This window comes from Artibeus jamaicensis, unplaced genomic scaffold (assembly GCF_021234435.1).
Source record: "Artibeus jamaicensis isolate MK-2021 breed Jamaican fruit bat unplaced genomic scaffold, CSHL_Jam_final contig_402, whole genome shotgun sequence".
Classification (NCBI taxonomy): Eukaryota; Metazoa; Chordata; class Mammalia; order Chiroptera; family Phyllostomidae; genus Artibeus; species Artibeus jamaicensis.
In genome coordinates, this window is record NW_026521818.1 from 20,678,756 (window position 1) to 20,699,194 (window position 20,439).

General features: G+C 40.8%; 1 non-coding gene and 1 pseudogene across 1 annotated transcript; one reads left to right on the plus strand and one right to left on the minus strand.

Annotated features, from left to right (window-relative positions):
- Window positions 1-13,131: 13,131 nt before the first annotated feature.
- On the plus strand, window positions 13,132-13,873 carry LOC119044014 (ubiquitin carboxyl-terminal hydrolase isozyme L3-like; annotated as a pseudogene).
- A 5,771-nt stretch (window positions 13,874-19,644) lies between these two features.
- On the minus strand, window positions 19,645-19,755 carry LOC119044030 (U6 spliceosomal RNA). Its single transcript, XR_005081534.2, has one exon. It is a non-coding gene; the product is annotated as a U6 spliceosomal RNA (small nuclear RNA).
- Between the last annotated feature and the right edge of the window lie 684 nt (window positions 19,756-20,439).

The following is a 20,439-nucleotide window of genomic DNA, read 5'->3' on the forward strand; positions in this document are numbered from 1 at the left end:
AAGGGGATGTACTGACGGGTAAGATTTGGTGGAAAAAAATGAAAATACAAGAATTATGGAATTCATTCTGAAAGTCACTGATTGCTTGAAGAGAGAAAATGGAGCATTAAGGATACTTGTCTCCTGCAGATAGAATCAAAGAGCTAAATGTCAGGTATCAGACATGAGAATGACAAGTTTAGTAAAGCCTAGTACTAACATTGAGTATCATGTTTCATACACACTAAGTGCTTTATGTAGATCATTTCACTGAATCTTCACAACATTATGAAGTGGTTTCACTTATTAGCACTCATTTTAGGGTTTGGAAAAACAGGTTCAGAATAGTTATTTTTCCATGATCACATGGCCCTCTGGCAGATCTAGCATTAGAACCCACATCACTTTGCTTCCAACAGCTAAGCTCTTAAGCACTAAACTGGTGATTTTCAATCTTTCATCTCATGACAAATTACTAAAATGCTAAAATACATTTTTTGTTGATCTGACAAAAAATAAGCATTTTGATTCATGCACATTGGATGGCTGTTGTGTTAGCTGTTGCCATTTTTTAATTTGACAGTCTAAGGGAGAAGAGGTCAGTGCTTCTGCTTAAGTAGTCAGGTATTGCACATTTTAAAAATTATTGCAACACAGGAGTATGCCCCAGCACAGTGGCTGAAAATTGTTGCATTAGGAGGTGTGTGGAGGTGGAAGAGGTTATAAGGGGGATAAATAGTAATGGGAAAAATACTATAAGCTACTAAAGAAATGGTTGCACTAAATTATAAACAAACATTACGAAGTGGTGAAATCCTCCTTGTCACCTGTGTGAAAACAGTTTTGATCCAAGATATAGTAAAATCATACAATAGAATTTTAGAATTATAGTGGGTCTCATGGGATCATCACACTCAACCTCTTACCCAAGTGGAAGAATCCCCATTCAATTTGTAGGCATGTGTGTGTAACAAGTGCCTAATAACTTGAACTGGAGAAAGCATTTTCTAGCAACTAACAATCCAGTTTCTGCATGAAACCCTTTCAATGGTGGGGAGTTCATTGTCTCCCAAGACAGCCTCTTTCATTTTAAAACAGCTCTGATTTTCCAGAAGCTTCTTCCCGAGGTTAAAACTGTTGATATGTACTCTTACGTTTTTCTTTGCTCTTAGTTGTAGAAGAAAAAAAAGTTAAGACATTTTGAAGATTTGAATATTTAACTGCAAAATATTTTGTTTCTATGCAGTCACATTTATCCCAGCCTTCCCTTCCAAGCCTTCAAAAAGGAAAGGGAAACAAAACATTAGGGCTGCATATTTTGTTTGCTCAAGTTTCAGCAAGATAGAGCAAGAGTTATTTGTTCAAGATGCTATTTTCTTATCCGTTTTTAACATATAAATGTTGGAAAGGACCAAAGGTAAAAAAAAAAAGAACTGAATAGTACAATCTGCATTGCAGTCACATCTGTAAACCGGTGCACCGAGCAGGTTGGTTGAATTCTATAGAAATGTTTGGTGAGGTATTGGCAGGGAGGAAGCCTGTGACTGATGCTATCAAAAATTTTGTTGTTTTTACAAAAGTACCAGAGCCATCTGAGCAATCAGGATCCAGTCATTAGCTTGGGGTCTTTTCTCTGCAGAAGGAACAGTTAGATACCAGGCACTAGTTCTCAAAATTTGTGACCCATACCTTGCTTCCACCCAGGTGGCTAGATTCCCCATTAGGTCCTTGTTTCTTACTCATTGGTAAGGAGCTGATTCTTAACCTCAGTCGAATCTGCAGCCTGAGGAGGTGATTTGATTCCCCTACACTTACAGAGGAAGGCTCAGGGAACCACCCAGGCTTCCATACCTGCTGAGGGGGTGGGAAAGTGACACCCTTCTGTCAGGCTTTGTGGGATTTGTTCTACCTGAAGGTCCTGTGTTTTCCACTTGAAGTTCCTCTTCAGGACTGACTCTGCAGCTCTGAGTTACCAGCTGTAAGTGGTGGAGGAGGTGGAAACTGCTTAGTCAATGCTGCCAGCATCTGGCCCCAGCAGGACGTGGAAAGAAGCCCCTTTTCCAGGTTTCCTCCCTCTTCCCAGCCCAGCTTTGTGTCTTTAAAAAAAAGGATTTTACTTATTTTTATTTATTTATTTAGTTTTAGTGAAAGGCAAAGGGAAGGAGAAAGACATCAGTGTGAGAAACACCCATTGGTTGCCTCTCCTGAGTGATCAAGGATGGAACCTGCAACCCAGGCATGTGCTCTGACTGGGAATTTAACCAGCAACCTCCAGCAACCTTTTGCCCAAACAACTGGGCCACATGGGTCAGGCTGTGCTTTGACTTTACTTAAATGATGGCCTCCATTAGGAAAGGCGTTGACAAAACATGACACTAGCATTTTCTCCCCTTGAGCAATCTCATAGGATGACTTCACCATAAATTGCAATTCTGGTGGTTTGTACCTAAGGAGAAAGAACAGAACTTAGACAAATTCCAGAAAAATGAAACTACATAATTTAGGGTGATCACAGAGTTGAACCTGCTAAGTCACAGGTAGTGGAACTAAGAGACAGTCCTTGAAATCAGATAAGAAAAACTAACAATATGCTTGCTGCATGGGTAGTAAACTAATGGTGAGCCTACAGAAATACAGAAAATATAGCAGGTGAAATAATTAGGGAAATTCAAGGGTGAATTCCAAAATAGAGGAACTGGTGTGTTTTGGAATTGATGTCACTGACAATTTTACCTTTTCATAACATGTGTCACTTGGCACCTCACATAGAGGCCAAATGATGAGCATGACAAATCATGCACTATGGCAACTGCTTTGTTTTAACCTTGGCTGGAGATATTACAAATATCACTAGTCATGAGGACAATCGGGAGAGAATATGACTGAATTAGCACCAACCCATCACTAGGTCTAGATAAATAACCTCAACAACCATTGAGACAATAGTAAAATCTTGTTTCTAAGAGGAAAAAAAGTTATATATGTTGTATACATGACAATGTGGTTATTTTTGTGCTAAGTAGCTTATATGGTGTGGTAGTCTGTTCTGGCCATCATAACAAAATGCCACAGACTGAGTGGTTTAAACAATAAAATTTATTTTCTGACCATTCTGGAGGCTGAAAATCAGAAATCAAGGTATCCACAGGTTTGGGTTTTTTTTGTTTTTTTAGTATTTTCTTTATTCTGCTTTTTGTTTATTTTATTTGTCTTTTCTTTCAACTTTTTTTATTTCTTTTTTTATTGATTATGCCATTACAGTTGTTCTATTCCCCCCTTCATTCCCCTCCACCCTACCCCCCGTCCCCACCATTACCCTCCTTTAATTTATGACCATGTATCTCAAGTTCTTTAGATTCTATACTTCCCATACTATTCTTGCCCCCCCCATCAATTTTCTATCTACTGTCTATGCTACTTATTTTCTGTATCTTCTCCCCCCTTCTCCTCCCACTCCCCTATTGCTAACCCTCCTTGAGATCTTCATTTCTATGTTTCTGCTCCTGATCTAGCTGTCCTTTTAGTTTGCTTTTGTTTTAGGTGTGGTTGTTAATAACTGTGAGTTTGCTGTCCTTTCACTGTTCATGTTTTTTTAACTTCTTTTTCTTAGATAAGTCCCTTTAACATTTCATATAATAAGGGCTTGGTGATGATGAACTCCTTGAATTTGATCTTATCTGAGAAGCACTTTATCTGTCCTTCCATTCTAAATGAAAGTTTTGCCGGATAGAGCAATTCTAGTTGTAGGTCTTTAGATTTCATGACTTGGAATACCTCTTTCCAGCCCCTTCTTGCCTGTAAGGTCTCTTTTGAGAAATCCGCTGACAGTCTGATAGGAACTCCTTTGTAGGTGACTGTCCCCTTAGCTCTTGCTGCTTGTAGGATTCTCTCCTTCATTTTAATCTTGGCTAATGCAATGATGATGTGCCTTGGTGTGTTCCTTCTTGGGTCCAACTTCTTTGGGACTCTCTGAGCTTCCTGGATTTCCTGGAAGTCTATTTCCTTTGCCAGATTGGGGAAATTCTCATTTATTATTTGTTCAAATAAGTTTTCCACTGGTGGCTGTGCCTTTCCCCCTTCTGGTACCCCTATAATTCAGATGTTGGAGCATTTAAAGATGTCCTGGAGGTTCCTAAGACTCTCCTCATTTTTTTGAATTCTTGCTTCTTCACTCTTTTCTGTTTGGCCATCATTTGCTCTCTTCTGGTCCACTCCATTGATTTGAGTCCCAGTTTCCTTTTCATCGCTATTGGTTTCCTGTGCCATTCCACTCATTTCAATTAGTTTTGCCTTCATGTGTTTCTCTAATTTGTGACTAAAATCAACCAGTTCTGTGAGGATCCTGATCACCAGTGTTTTAAACTGTGTGTCTGAGAGTTTTGCTATTTCTTCATTGCTTAGATTTATAGGCTCTGGGGCTTTGAGATCTTGAGCCATTTTTGGTCTGTTCTTGCCGGTTAAGTATGAGTAGCGGAGCCTTGGACTCTCAGGTCGCTGGGTTGTGACGCTGTATGTGGGGGCGTGGTCAGAGCGGGGAAACGGCGACCTCCTCTGCTGTTTCTCGCCGCTGGGTGAGGAGCAGAGCCTTAGGTGGTTCACCAGGGTGGGGCCACTCAGGTTGCTGGGTTATGATGCTGTATGGGGAGGGGGGGTCAGAGCAGGGAAATGGCGGCGCCCTGTGCTGGTGCTCGCAGTAGGGCCTGCTCAGTCCCGTAGTCTCACCGCCCACTCCCTTGCTTGTCTATCTGCGCAGGAAAGCGTGACCACAGTCAACCCGCAGCCCTGCTCCCTCGCTGTTTCCTCGCGGTCGCTCACTGAGTCGCTTACTAGGTCCAACCCTGCGCCTGGGTTCCGCACGCCTGAGTCCGTCTGACCGAGTTTTTCTGTGCAACCCCGCTCCGACAGCTGCTGGTTTCGCCCTTCTTACCGGTCAGGCTGAAGAATTTGTTGTTATCAGACTTCCGAAAAGTTCAATTTTCTGTGTTCTGGCTGTGTTTTCTGTTGATGATATTTAGTTGTCTCTAAACTTGGTTGTGAGAGAAGGTACAGCGTTTCCACCTATGCCTCCATCTTGGCGGAAGTCCCTAGGTTTCATTTTTATTGAACCTCTCTCCTTGGCTTGCAGACAGCTGCCTTCTCCCTGTATCCTCACATGGCCTCTCTTCTGTGCATGTGCACTCCTGATGTGTCTCCTGCTCTTCTTCTAAGGACATTAGTCCTATCAATGAGGGCCTTACTGTTATGGCCTCATTTATCTTTAATTACCTTCTTAAAGGCCCTACCTCCAAATATAGTCACACAACGGTGTTAAGACTTCAATGTATAAATTGGGGTGCGGGAGCACAATTTAGTCCATAACACATGGCTTACAAGATATTTATAATAATTACTTAGGACTGCACCGCAGTTTTACAGTTGAGAAATCTGAGCCTCAGAAAGATAGTAAAATGTCTGTAGTCAGAAGGGTAGTGAGAATTGGAGTCAGGATTAAAACCCTTATGTGCCCAGCTGTGATGCCTGAGTTCTTTCACTTTGGCATGTGGAGTATTTTTTTTCTTATGTATTTCTATTCTGAGTATTTATATTCTATGTGTCTGTAGTGCTTTAAATTTCCAAAGCATTGTCATATGATCTTCAAAATCTGCAGGGAAAGCAAAAAATGTAGTCCCATTTTACAGAGGAAAAAATTAAACCACAATGATATAACTTGACTGTAACTCTCTTAAATGGAGTCTGGAACCTCAGATCTCCTAAACCCTAACCTAATAGTGCTTTACATTACAGTGAGAGAAAAGAAGATCTGGGGGTGATGCAACACAGTGGAGGAGTGAGTGGAGGCTACACTAACCTCTTCCTAGGACCGATCTGTAATTGTAACTAAACTGTGGAGAGATCACCCAGAATAAACAACTAAACAATAGCAGGAAAGAAGCCTTATAACCACAGACAGAAGAAACAGCTTCACATCAATGTGACAGGTACAGAGTGTGGAGGAGATGTGAGAGAGCTGGCTCAGCTTCCACAAGCAGCAGCTGAAATGCTGGAGAAATATTTTAGCGACTGAGGGGGATCCTACTGGGAAGTGTGGGGTCTAAACCTCAAGCTGGGGTACCTGGCTTACAGCACCAGAGCCTGAAAAGTACCCAGAAAACGTCCAGCTGCAAAAAGCAGCAGGGTTTTTCTGTGCCAGGAACAAACTGCTGAAGACACAGAGAGCCTTTTAAAGTGCAAACACACATACTCTGGTTTCTCTTCAGATCACACAAATCTTTCTCCTTTTAAAGTGCCAACACATAAATATTCATTTGTAGCCACTTACTCTGGGTTCCAGCAAAGGGAGAGTAGAGAGGACTAGACACATTTGAGGAGAGATTGGGGCTGGTGGCTTTGGGAGGAGAACTGAGAAAGAAGCCACCAGGATCCTGGTGCTGAGTCATTCCCCATACTGCAGGAGCTGTCTTACTTCAGCAGATCATCACCCTCTGAGTGATATCAGCCTGAGAGGAAGCAATAGCCCTGCCCACAGGAATTACTCTACCCCATCCTGTGGTGCTTAAGCCTGACTGCTGATTATAGACAGGCTAGATTAATAACCAAAGGAATCAGTCACAGACGGTGGAACCCTAGTAGTCTTGAACAGGCTGCCTAAAGCCAGACAGGGACTCTGCCTGACATCACCAGAGGCAGACCTAGAAAGAAAAAAAAAAAACCAGTCCACCTGCACAACAGTAAAGAAGACATGGTGGGTGGAGTGACTCTCAGTCAGTGAGCTAGAGGGAAGGCCCCACCAAAGAAAGAACCAACAACAATCAAAACCCAGTTACAACCAGAGGGCCACCATAAATGGCATAAAGGGCATCCCAAGAGCATCAAGTTGAGGAGGTCAAGGAGACTTCACCACTGAGTTCCACAGATGTCCTACCATAGAAGTTCATACCATGAAGACAGGGAGTCAAAGCAGATCAATCTAATCCAGAGAAACAAACAAGAAGAGTCTCTCCCAAAACAGGAAGATAACACCCAATCAAAAGGAAAGGAGGAACCCCAGAAAGAGTGCTAAATGAAATAGATGCAAGTCAACTATCAGATATCGAGTTCAAAACAATGGTTATAAGGAAACTCAATGAGCTCAGTGAAAATTACCAAAAATTACAGGGAAGCTACAATAAATATACTACGAATTACACCAGAATGAAAAAGGACACAGAAACTATCAACAAGAGCCAAGAGGAAATGAAGAATACAATTTCTGAATTGGAGAACACAGTAGAAGGAATTAAAAGCAGGCTAGATGAAGCAAAAGGTTGAAACGGTGAGCTGGAGGATAAGGTAGAAAAAAATTTCAAGACAGAGCAATAAAATGAAAAAGCACTCAAAAAGAATGAAGAGGATTTAAGGGAGCTGCAGGGAAAGATGAAATGTAATAATATCCATATCAGGAATACCAGAAGGAGAAGAGGAGCAAGGGATAGAAAACCTGTCAGAAAAAGTAACAATGGAAAATTTCGCTAACTTGATGAAAAAAAGTCATACAAATTCGGGAAACACAGAGGGTCCCAATCAAGATGAACTCAAAGAGGCCCACTCCAAGACACATCATAATTAAAATGGCAAAATTTAAAGACCAAGAATCTTAAAAGGCAGCAAGGGAGAAAGAGGAAGCAAATAATCCCCCAAAGCCATAAGTGCCCCCAGTTAGAAAGGATCATCTCTTTCCTAAGAAAAGAATTAATGTTGAAGATGAGAGACAAGATTAGGAAAGAAAAAGCTGTCCCATGACCCCAGAGGATAGGAAAGGTGCACTTTCCACAGGTGATCCTGCCCTGGTTTGCTCAGAGGGCCTCAGAGGTAATTCTGGGAAGCCACACAAATAGTTTAAGGGCATGGTGCAGACTTCTCATTCCTGGACGAGGACTGGGTAGGGTCCTAGAATGGAAAGCAGTCTCTCAACATCTTGCTCTCTTAAAGGAGAGATATGACACCCATTTGTGACAAACTTCTATGCCAACTGAAAGCCCACTGAAAGGCTGGGAGGGTGCAAGAAAACAGCCCATCTTCACACCCTTCTCTATGTCACAGTCACCATTCCTTCACTGAAAAGATGGTTTAGGGAGGGAAGCTTGAGCAATTTGCTCTCAGAATGTGTGCCTTGTTTCCATGCCTCTGTTTTTATTTTGCTCATTTATTTTGTTCTTTAGGTTCCTCTTATAGGTGAGATCATATGGTATTTGTCTTTCATCGCCTGGCTTATTTCACTTAGTCTAATAGTCTCCAGTTCCATTATGGTATTGTGAAAGGTAGGAGTTCCTTTTTTCTTTTTGCTGCATAGTATTCCATTGTGTAAATGTACCACAGTTTTTTGATCCACTCGTTTACTGATGGGTACTTAGGCTGTTTCTAGCACTTGGCCATTGTATATAACACTGTTATGAACATAGGGGTGCAAAGGTCTTTTGAATTGGTGTTTCAGGATTTTTAGGGTATAATCCCAGCAGGGAATTGCTGGGTCAAAAGGCAGTTCCACCTTTAGTTTTTTGATGAAATTCCATACTGTTTCCCACAGTAGCTGCACCAGTCTGCATTCCCACTAACAGTGTACGAGGGTTCTCTTTTTCCACAACCTCACCAGCACTTTTTGTTTCTTAATTTGTTAATGATGGGCATTCTGACTGGTATGAGGTGGTATCGCATTGTAGTTTTAATATGCATCTCTCTGATAACTAGTGATGCTGAGCATCTTTTCATATGCCTATGGGCCCTCTGTATGACCTCTTTGGAAAAGGGTCTGTTCACATCCATTGCCCATTTTTTCAACTGGGTTGTTTGTCTTCCTGACACTGAGTTTAATGAATTCTTTATATATTGTGGAGATCAAACATTTGGCTGAGGTATCATTGGAAAATATGTTTTCCCATATGGCTGGTTGCATTTCCATTTTGATGATGTTTTCTTTAACCAGACAGAAGGTTTTTAGTTTGATGTTTTTAATTTGAGGTTTTTAATTTAAAGATTTTAAATTGTCATGTGTTTATTCTTTCCTCTATTTTCCTTGCCTGAGAGGATATAGCAAAAAAATTATTGCTACGTGGGATATTTGAAATTTTACTGTCTAAGTTTTCCTCTAGGACTTTTATGGTGTCATGGCTTATGTTTAAGTCTTTTATCCATTTTGAGTTTATTCTGGTGTATGGTGTAAGTTGGTGGTCTAGTTTAATTTTTTTTCATGTACTATTTTAGATCTCCCAGCACCATTTGTTGAAGAAGCTATATTTACTCCATTTTATGCTTCTACCCACTTTGTTAAATGTTAATTGATCATTGAGACATGGGTTTATTTCTGGGCTCTCTATTCTATTCTAATGATCTATGTGTCTATTTCTATGCCAGTACCAGACTATTTTGATTACAGTTGCCTTGTAGTATAGTTTGATATCAGGTATTGTGATCCCTCCTACTTTGATCTTTTTTCTCAAGAATACTGTAGCTAATCGGGGTCATTTTTAGTTCCATGTAATTTTAAAATATAGTTTATTGATTATACTATTATGGTTATCCCATTTTTTCTCCTTTTTACTTTCCTATGCCCTTCACCCCCATCCCACCAGCATTCCCCCACCTTAGTTCATGTCCATGGGTCATACATATAAGTTCTTTGGCTTCTCCATTTCCTATACTATTCTTAACCGCCCTGTCTATTTTGTACCACCATTTATGCTTCTTATTTCCTGTACATTTTCCCCCATTCTTTCCCCTCTCCATCCCTGCTGATAACCCTCCATGTGATTTCCATGTGATCTCCATTTTTGTGATTCTGCTTCTGTTCTAGTTGTTTGCTAAGTTTGTTTTTGTTTTTGACTTTGTTTAGGTATAGTTGATAGTTGTGAGTTTGTTGTGAGTTTACTCTATAGTTTTGATCATCTTTTTTTTTCTTGGGTAAGTCCCTGTAACATTTCATATAATAAAGCCTTGGTTATGATGAACTCCTTTAACATGACTTTATCTGGAAAGCACTTTATCTGCCCTTTCATTCTAAATGATAGCTTTGCTAGCTAGAGTAATCTTGAATGTAGGTCCTTGCCTCTCATGACTTGGAATACTTCTTTTTAGATCCTTCGTGCCTGTAAGGTTGCTTTTGAGAAATCAGCTGGTAGTCTTATGGGAACTCCTTTGTAGGCAACTGTGTCCTTTTCTCTTGCTGCTCTTAACATTCTCTCATTATTTTTAATCTCGTAATTATGTAATGTAATTACATAATGTAATTATGATGCCCCATGGTGTGTACTTCCTTGGGTACAACTTCTTTAGGACTCTGAGCTTCCTGGACTTCCTGGAAGTCCATGTCCTTTGCCAGATTAGGGAAGTTCTCCTTCATTATTTTCTCCGAACAAGTTTTCCATTTCTTGCTCTTCCTCTTCTCCTTCTGGCACCTCTATCATTCAGTTGTCGGAACATTTAAAGTTGTCCTAGAGGTTCTTAAGCCTCTCCTCATTTTTTTGAATTCCATTGTTTTGAATTCTTGTTTTTTCATTCTATTCTGGTTGAATGTTTATTTTTTCCTCCTGGTCCACATTGTTGATTTGAGTCCCAGTTTTCTTCTCTTCACTGTTTGTTGTCTGTATATTTTTCTTTATTTCACTTTGCATAGACTTCACTTTTTCCTCTATTTTGCAACCATACTCAACCATTTCTATGATTACCAGTGTTTTGAACTCTGCATCTGATAGGTTGGATATCTCTTCATCACTTAGTTCTGTTTTTGGAGCTTTCATATATTCTTTCATTTGGGATATATATATATATATAATTTGTCTTGGGGCAGCTGTTACATTGTAAGTGGCAGAGCCTTAGGTATTCTCCAGGGTAGGGCAACCCATGTGGCTGTGTTGTGACCCTGTCTGTGGGGGAGGGGTCAGAGAGGGAATAACGCCACTTCCTTGGCTCTCAGCTGGCTTTCAGTCACTTTACCCCCTACCCACAAACAAATTGGGCCTTTCTGGTGCTGATTACTAGGTGGGTGGGTTTGTGTACATTCTAGCACTCTGTTGGTCTCTCCAATGAACTCTCCTGTGAGAGTGGGGAGTTTCTTCCACTGCTGCAACCCTCACAGGTTTTTACCAGAGGTTTTGCGGCTTTCTTTTCCCATGCTGGAATCCTGGGTTGCACAGTCTGTCTTGCTCCCAGTTGTTCTTCCTGGTTTATCCACAAGTAAATGTGAGAACACCTGATCCACCAGTTGCCGTCTTGCTTGCCCTGGTTCACCAGCTGCTGCCTTGCTCCAGGTCCTTTCCATCCTGGGTGCCCTTCTCCACCCCTCCTAGTAGTCTGAATGAATGTTTCTTCTTTAACTCCTTGGTTATTAGACTTCCATACAGTTTTCTGGTGGTTCTGATTATTTTTTGTTTTTAAACGTGTTGTCTTGTTTTGGATTGTGTGAGGAGGCAAAGTGTATCTTACCTTTGCCTCCATTTATGCCTCCATTGTGGTTGGAAGTCCCTTTCATTATGTTTTTAAAGATTTTTTACTTATTTTTAGAGAGAGGGGAAGGGAAGAGAAAGAGAGGAAGAGAAACATCAATGTGTGGTTGCCCCTCATGTGCCCCCTCCTGGGGACTTGGTCAGCAACTCAGGCATGTGCCCTAAGTGAGAGTCAAACCAGCAACTCTTTGGTTCACAGGCCAGTGCTCAATCTCCTGATCCACACCAGCCAGGGCTATTTTTTAAGAGTATTGGTGATTTAAACGGTTCTAATGATTCTAAAGTGCTTTACAATCCACTGTCTCACTTTCAAAATGCAGTACCCCTGTAAACAGGATTGAGCAGGTATTATAAAATAGACTTAGAAAAGTTCAGTAATTTATCCAAGATTACACAAATTGTTAGCAGAGCTGGAACTAACAAACTAATCCTAACACCACAGTGGTCATCTAAAACAGAAAAAGTAGACACCCCCAAGTAGGAAGAGTAAAGAAACTCAGCCTGCCCCAGTATCTGTATTATTAGACTTTGTGACAAGGAAGTATGTGATAAGGAGGACTGTGAACTAGGGGTTGGTTTCTAGCTCTGGTTCTCCTATTATTAACTGTAACCCTGAGCAGGTCACTACTTTCTCTTGGGCCTTGTTTTTCTCATGTGAAAGGTGAGGTGGATGGATGGATTAAATAGCTTCTAAGGGCCCTTCCACCTCTGACACTATAATTTTGTGACCTTTCAAAGTCAGATAGGAATGGGAAAAAGAGACCATAATCTATATTCATTCATTTACCACTTCATTCAACAAATATCTGTTGAGTACCTTCTGTGTGTGATATTATTTAAGAGCATAGATTACAAATAATAATTAATTTGGGGAAATGTCACAAAGGGAAAGGACAGGGAATGATGAAATTAAAAGCAAAAGCACCTACTTTAAATTGATCAGAAAGGAAGGCCTCTAAAGAAGTAAAATTGAAACTGATACCAGAGCTCTGGCCGGGTAGCTCATTTGGTTGGAGTGGCATCACATGCACCAGAAAATTGCAGCTTCAATTCCTGTTTGGAGCACATACACAGGTTGTGGGTTTGATCCCTAGTCAGGGTGCATATGGGAGACAACCAATTCATGTTTCTCTTTCACATTAATGTTTCTCTCTCTCTGCCTTCCCCCCCTCTCTAAAGTCAATAAACATATTAATAATTTTTTTAATAAATAAACTAACTGATACCAGAAAGAAGGTGTGGGGTAACTCAGGACATGGCCTCTCATGACTTCAGAGAACAGGTGGCTGCCTGGCCAGTAGCCATAAGAAATGGGGAAAACAGCCCTCTCAAGGCCCCTGTGTCTCAAGGCTCCTCTGTTTATTACAGAAGTATAGAATTTTTACACACTACTCCCTCCCTAACCCTATAAGTAGCATCAAGGCTGGAGGTGGGGTACACTCCCCTGTAATGTGAGTAATAAATGGCATGACCATAGCATGTCCACATCTGCTAGTCCTCTGGGTGGTTTTTTCAGAATATCATGAACATAAGTACAGTTCCCTGCTTTGGAGCTCCTGTGTGTTACAGAAGGTATGGAGCTGAATGACAATAAAAAGACAGTAGCCAGACATATATAAAAGTAGAACCTGACCAGTGGCTGTGCAGAGCTGCCATGGAGTGTCACCACTAGCTGCCACTGGAGGCCTATCCCAAGGTCAACAACCAGTTTCTCAAACAATTAGGTCTACATCCAAACTGGCATTTCTTTTTACGTATATGGGATGGATCCTGAACTCTTTAGCATGATACAAGGACCAGTGTGTGTAGTGTTACTTCTCCTTATTACAGAAGAGTATGAAGTATGCAGAACAGAAGAGGAGGAAAAACATAAAATCTCAGGGACACGATGTTACGTCATAAGTATATTTCATGAAGCAAACACTCAGAAATGCCTGTGGAACAACTGGACTGATCCATGCTCTTGCCAACAACAAACACAAGATGCACTTTGAATCTGGATCAACCTTGAACAAACTCCTGGAGGAGTCTGTGTAAATGAGCCCTGAAGAAAGAGCCTGTTATGATATCTGGAGAAGTATAATGCTATTCGAGGAACTCGTAAGACCAGTGCCCCCAAAGGTCAGATGAAGGCACCAAGTAGAGGTGAAAAAGTAGGTCTTCATTGTGTTGCATTAGTTCACATAAACGGGCATCTCTATGAATTAGATGCATGGAAACCATTTCCAATGAACCATGATGAAACTAATGATGAAATGTTAGAGGGTGCCATCGAAGTTTGCAAGAAATTTATGGAATATGAGCTTGATAAATTGAGATTCAATGCAATCACTTTTTCTACAGCATCGTTTGTCAATAATGGAAACACCAAATACCATATTATTTGCAACAAAAATTTAATTTCTATTGCCATACACTAACCCCCAAATTTTGATATTTTCACTTACTTGACTGTTTTAACTTTATGTGAATTGAAATTTGACTTAAAAAATAGAACCTGACCTACAACCTGCAATACCAGCCTAGGAAAACAAGCCATTATCTATAGTAACTGGCACAGGAAGCCAACCTACTATCTTCAGGTGAAATTTGTAGGAAGTTAGACTGTTTCTAGCATCAAGTCCAGGAAGCCAAACAATGACCCCTTTAACAAAATTTCCCAAAATAACCAGGACTGGTTTAGTAACTGACAGCTTCCCTAATCTTTGCCCTCTTCCAACTAGAGAAAGATAAATGTGTACTCTTGTTTTTTAAGATTTTATTTATTTTTAGAGTGAGGAGTAGGGAAGAAGAAAGGGAGAGAAACATCAATGTGTGGTTGCCTCTCATGCGTCCCCCACTGGGGACCTGGCCTGCAACCCAGGCATGTGCCCTGACTGGGAATTGAACCAGCGATCCCCTTGGTTTGCAGCCCCCACTCAATGCACTGAGCTACACCAGCCTGGGTTAAATATGTACTCTTAATCGGTCACATAGGATATCTCACTTCTAGTGAGTTTGCCTAAAATTTCCCCAGGCCAACAGCCTCCAATCAGGGAACACCCAAAACCTTCCTTTTTTCCTATTCTTTTGCCTGCATTTGAGTCTCTGCCAAAACACAAGTGATTGTGGCTGACTACCTTGCTCTAGGAATTTCTAAATAAATAACCTTCTCATTTGGGTGATTTCTTTTTGATTCCATGGAGCCAGTCAGGTGACTAAAGAGAAATACCCTGTTCTAGGCTGAGGGAACTGAAAGGAGATTGGAGGGGCTGCAGCAGGATGAACTACACAGGGAGAGTGGTACATGGTGAAGTGGAAGAGGTAGATGAGGGCTGATTATTCAGGGTCTTGTAGCAAAGAATTAGATTTTATTCCAAATGCAATGGGGAATTATTAAAGAGTTTTAAACAACCCTATCTATGCTTTTAAAAATCACTGCTGATTGAAAAATGGGAGCACCGAGAGCAGAAAAAAAGCAGGATCACTTAGGTTTCACTCCTCAGTGAGGTTAGCTATGGAGCGAATAAAACAATAAAGGAGGACCTTGGACTGAGTCTATAGACTTTGATGTTTAGCAGCTAGGTAGAAAAGGAGGAGCCAGTAAAGGGAAAAAAACAATAGATTACAGCTAAGAGATGAAAGTGTTTAGAAGAGGAGAGAACAGTCAATTTCTGAAAGGTTACTGAAAGCTCAGGTAAAATGAGGATAGAAAAAAAAATCATCATTATATATGGTTGAATAGAAGCCAGTGGTAATTCTGGCAACAGCAGTTTTGGTGGTGTGGTGGGAGAAGAATCTAGACTGGAGTGGACTGAAGAGTGGCAAGTAAACAAAGAATGGTCCACGTCACTTGTACTGACAGCATTGAGAAACATGAGGTGAGGCAGGTGAAAGGATGCTAAGGGACAATGAGGAGGTTTTGTAAGATGGGTGGTGTACAGACAGGTTCATATGCTCCTAGGAATAAACCAGGAGAGAGTGAGAGATGAGGAACCAGAAAAGAGAACAATAGAAATTAAGTCCTTGAGAAGAAAGCAGAGTATGGGACTAGGAGCACAAGTGGAGGTAAATTACCCTTCATGTAAGGATCACCATCTCCATTATATAGGAGGGGAACAGGAACCCATGGATGGAGACACGAAAACTGTAGATTTGGTGGTAGGAAGGTCAAGTTTACAATTACTCTATTTCTTAATTAAGAAATGAAACACAAGATGAGATAGATCATCTACAGAAAGGTGACAGAGGGTAGAAGTAGGAGAGATTTGGGGTGTTAAGAACTAGTCTAAACATAATGACTGTTATTACTGTACTGGTCTTATATATCTGCCAAAGTAGCAAGTGAAACTTCAAAGTATATTCTTTGTATATACTTCAAAGTATATATTCTTCAAAGTAGCATTGAAGAATCCTCTGCCCAGCCAACACACTCAAGTAAAGTTCACTACCTACATTTTATGTTTCATTTCTGTAGTAGATATTCAGTGGAAGAGTTATTCTTTATTTCTTAACTAAATAGAAGTATTTTTACTTATCTAATAGCATATTCTTTTATATTTTTCAATTATAATTGACATTTAATATTATTTTATATTAGTTTCAAGTGTACAGCATAGTGGTTAGATAATTGTATAATTTAAAAAGGGATTCCCCCTCATAAGACTAGTACCCACCGGGCACAATACCTAGTTATTACAATATTATTGACTATATTCCCTATGCTACACTTTACATCCGCATAACTATTTTGTAACTACCAATTTGTACTTCTTAATACCTTCATCTTTTTTACTCAGTCCCCCAACCCCCTCCCATGTGGCAACCCCCAGTTTGTTTTCTGTATTTGTAAGTTTTTTTTTCTGTTTTCTTTGTTCATTAATTTTGTTCTTTAGATTTCACATATAAATAAAATCATATGGTATTTGCTTTCTCTGCTTGACTTATTTCACTTAGCATAATACCCTCTAGGTCTATTCATGTTGTTGCAAATGTTAAGATTTCATTCCTTTTTTTATGGTGGAGTAATATTCCATTGTATATATGTACCACTTCTTTATCTGTCCGAAAGTTATTCTTAGAACTTGATAAAGAAGTTGCCTTTAAAAATGTGATACTAACTGTAAGCTAGAATGTTCAGAGAAGTCCTCCAGGTGGAGAGGCCAGAGAACTGAGCTACCTGACCTCGAATTGGTGGGCTGATCACCATCTGTCAAGGATCTTGCAAGAATGGCCTTGTATTGGTTGAAGAATGGACAAAATGACCTTTCATGCCATGTGCCTGTATCCCAGTGAGTCTGTGAGGCTGGGCTAGTTACAGAAGGCATTATGAAGGAGGTGGCCTTGAAGGGCAGACATGACTTGGGATGCTGTGGGATGTTAATGTGCATTTCTGCTTTCCATATAAAATCTCCCAAAGATCCCTTTGCCCCTTCTTCTCTGGCCATTCTCTGAGTAAGGTAACAACTTCCTAACCATAATCTGATGCGGACTCCAGCCTGTGGGGTCCAAGTGTTGTGGCTGTGACAAACAAATTCACATGGACTACAGAAGTCCTGCTGAGAAAAAGGGATGGCATGGCTGCTCTCTAAGTGAGAGAGAGGGCCCCGGCCCCTGTCTGGACGGGCTTCTATTGCCTTTCTGGGTACATTACATGAAGAATGATCCTCATTTACTATGCACAGGCTTACTTTAGGTGGTTATCTTTTACAGATAACAGAGGAAAGAATGTTGCTAATTACTTTAAAGAGAAGGATGTTTCAGATCAAGGGGAAAAGTGGTTGAACTGGTTACACTCCATACTTGGGAGGTTTAGCACAGACTATAGGAAGTTACTTTAAAGATATGCAGTAAACATTTGCCACCTCAATCCAGGATGAGGAAGTTTTATCAAAAACAAGCCTCATAGCAGCCTAGGTACAATGTAAGCCTGATTCCCACGGGAAAGCTGATCCGTAGGTTTGGTTTCCTGTGTGCTGGCTCACGCCTGTCGGTTTTCCGGTAGGGCTTGTGGGCTGGGCTACGTTCGCCATGCCAAGCGATTGATTCCCTATAATAATCTGTCAAAGAAAGGTTCAGATTTGACTCTACCTTTATTTCCTGAATGACTTTACTGCTAGAAACTCAACAGAGCTAAGGAGGGAATTGGGCCAAATCTAGACTGCTTAAGCTTTTTGTAAAGAAGATTTCTCTCACTGTCATAGTGGTGTGGGGGCAAATTATAGTAGCTGGAAACCAAGTAAGAGTGGCGGTGGGTTTTGTTTCTGTGTGTGTACTTGAGAAATGTAATTGGAGGTGCCTGACTCTCTGCCATGGGAGAGAGATATAGCCAAAGGGAGAGAGCCACCCTGAGGTTACAGGAGGCTCTGTTCTATCCCTGCCCATCTCCACCCTACTCTGCCAATTTAACTCTCCAGTTTTTGCTTCAGTTCTGCCTTCGTAGGTTGCACAGTTTGTTGCAAGCCACCTCAGCTGACCATTGTCTCCATTAACACCAATGCAGAAGGCTCTGCAAAAGGATCAGGGCATAAATGGGGACTGATAATGAAATGTTAATAAAGTGCCTCTTATAACATAGTATTCTTCCATTACACTGAACTGTTTCCACACATGTCCATAATTTGAGTTACAGCACTAGCATTTATTGTACGTATATTGTCTCTTGTGAATCTCTTTTGCCCTGTGAGGTGTGAACATGTGTATGGTGTTCTCCCCTGAGGTGGAAAGCTGACTGACAGTGTGTTTTGCCTTTTCCCTCTCTTCAGAACCTAAAACAGGTCTGTCGTGGGGGTAGTGGATGACCGATAGTGAAATGACACTGCTATTTCTGCTTGCCATTCCATCCTCTTCATTTCCCTAGAAATATACTGTGTGATCCTTTTCTTTGGGTGTCTGATCTCAAGTGTCTGTTTTAGTGAGTAGAGGCAGCAGCTAGCCCTTCAGTAGGGGAACAGGGGGTACAAATGGCCCATATATCACCTGGTGGCTGTAGGCTGTAAGCAGCCCTACATCTTCAGCCAGAGTCACCTCACCCTCCTAAATGTGGGTATAGACATTTCCTTTCTTGGCCTTTATACTTTACCCCCATTTGTGCCTTTCCTCACAGCCCATGGTAGCTGCTGACAGAATGTTAGTGTCCCCACAGAAGATTCGGAGAAGGCATACTTGAAATAAAACACGTTTTCAAGATAGTTGGCCAGTGGAACTGTATGACTCTCTAAGACGATTGGTTGGAATATGAAAGTTATTTTTTAAACTGAGTTTTCCTACTTGTTAAAAGGCAGAGAGAATAAACTACACTCTCTTTAAAAAGAAAAACAGTTAACATTTGAACATTAAACAGTTCCTGAAGCAATGATTATTAGCATTTGGGGGTCAGGTACCCTTCTTAGAATCTGTTGAAATCTGCCAATCTCTCCCCAGAAAAGTGTTCATTTCCATGGAGTTTTATGAACCATGTTAGAATGTTTGTGGACCTGCTGAAATCCTGAAAGAAAAGGCACAGGGGAAAAGCTGACTGAGAGGAATCACAGTAAGGGCGGGTTGGGATGGAGGCCCAGTAATACCTAAAGTAAGAAAACACCCAAGTTCCTGGCATGAGATGGTTTGCTATTTAAATGCTCCTCAGATGGCAGTTAGAGCCTGGGGGAAAGGCCAGTTTGTGGACACTTCATTGTGAGTAAGAAAGCAGCCAAAGAATGTAACTTGACCGCCCTGGCTGATGTGCCTCAGGTCAGTGCACATGCCTGGGTTGTGGGCCTGGTTCCCCCGTAGGGAGTACGTGAGAGGCAACCAGTGAATGTTTCTCTCCCTCCCTCCCCTCTCTCTAAACATAAATAAATAAAATCTTTTTAAAAGTGTACCTTGGCAGCCCAGAGAGTAAAGAAAAACAGGAGAAAATTAGAGTTTATCTATTTTTGCTTTGCTGCTATATATTCTATACATACTAATCTTTTGCTAGTGTTGCACAAAATATTTGTATTTCTTTTATTTTTTTTCACTTTTTATTGAATTTAGGGGGTGGCATTTGTTAATAAAAGCACATAAATTTCAGGTGTACAATTCTACAATACATCATCTGTATATTGTATGTTCACTGTCCGTAGTAAAGTCTCCTTCCATTGCCATTTATCTCCCCATATCCTATTCTACCTACTCCTTCTTTCCCTCTGGTAATAAGTGTACTGTTGTCTGTGCTGGTGAGTTTTTTTTTAAAAATATGGAATGCTTCATGAGTTTGTGTGTTACCCTTGAGCAGGGGCCATGCTAATAATCTTCTCTGTATCATTTCCAATTTTAGTATTTGTGCTGCCAAAGCAAGTACAAAATATTTGTATTTCTTAAAAGCCTCTGAGGGGTTGTTAACCTAAATACTATTTACCTGAAGGACCCAACATGCTTTAACCAAAAGCAGTAAATAAGCCAAAAATGGACAGGTGGGGAAGAAAAAAATTCTCACAATTCATCCTAAAAGTTAGAGTTCATGGCTGAGATAACCCTATTACAAATTCCAAGGATTGTGTCCCTCCATATCAAAGAAATCTTGTCTTGGTCTCGACACCCCCAGTCCCTGCTCAGTATTCTTTTCACTGGCTGAATGAAGACAGGAAATGGAAATAGAGATGACACACTCTTATATGAGAATACCTGGGATGTCTCTTCAATACCATGCAGTTAATCCCGGGAGTATAGGGAAAAATAAATAGTTCCGCTCCTGTGCTATTTTATTCTTGAGACAAGTCACCTTTGGAGCAGTGGAGTAGTTCTTTCCTTTGCCTCATGTAGTTGCTTATGACCAAGAGAATATAATGTTACAGAACTTTTCTCTGTCAAGCCGTTCCTGAGCTGTGGGTTATCTGGTATCGTAAAAGATGAAGGCTGCCACCAAATCTTTTCTGTGCACAACACTGCTAAGTTTTCTTACCCAGGGAGATTCTATAATGTAAAATTAAGCTGGTACCATGACCTGAACTTTCCCACATGCAGGATTTGTAAGGCTTCTCTCCTG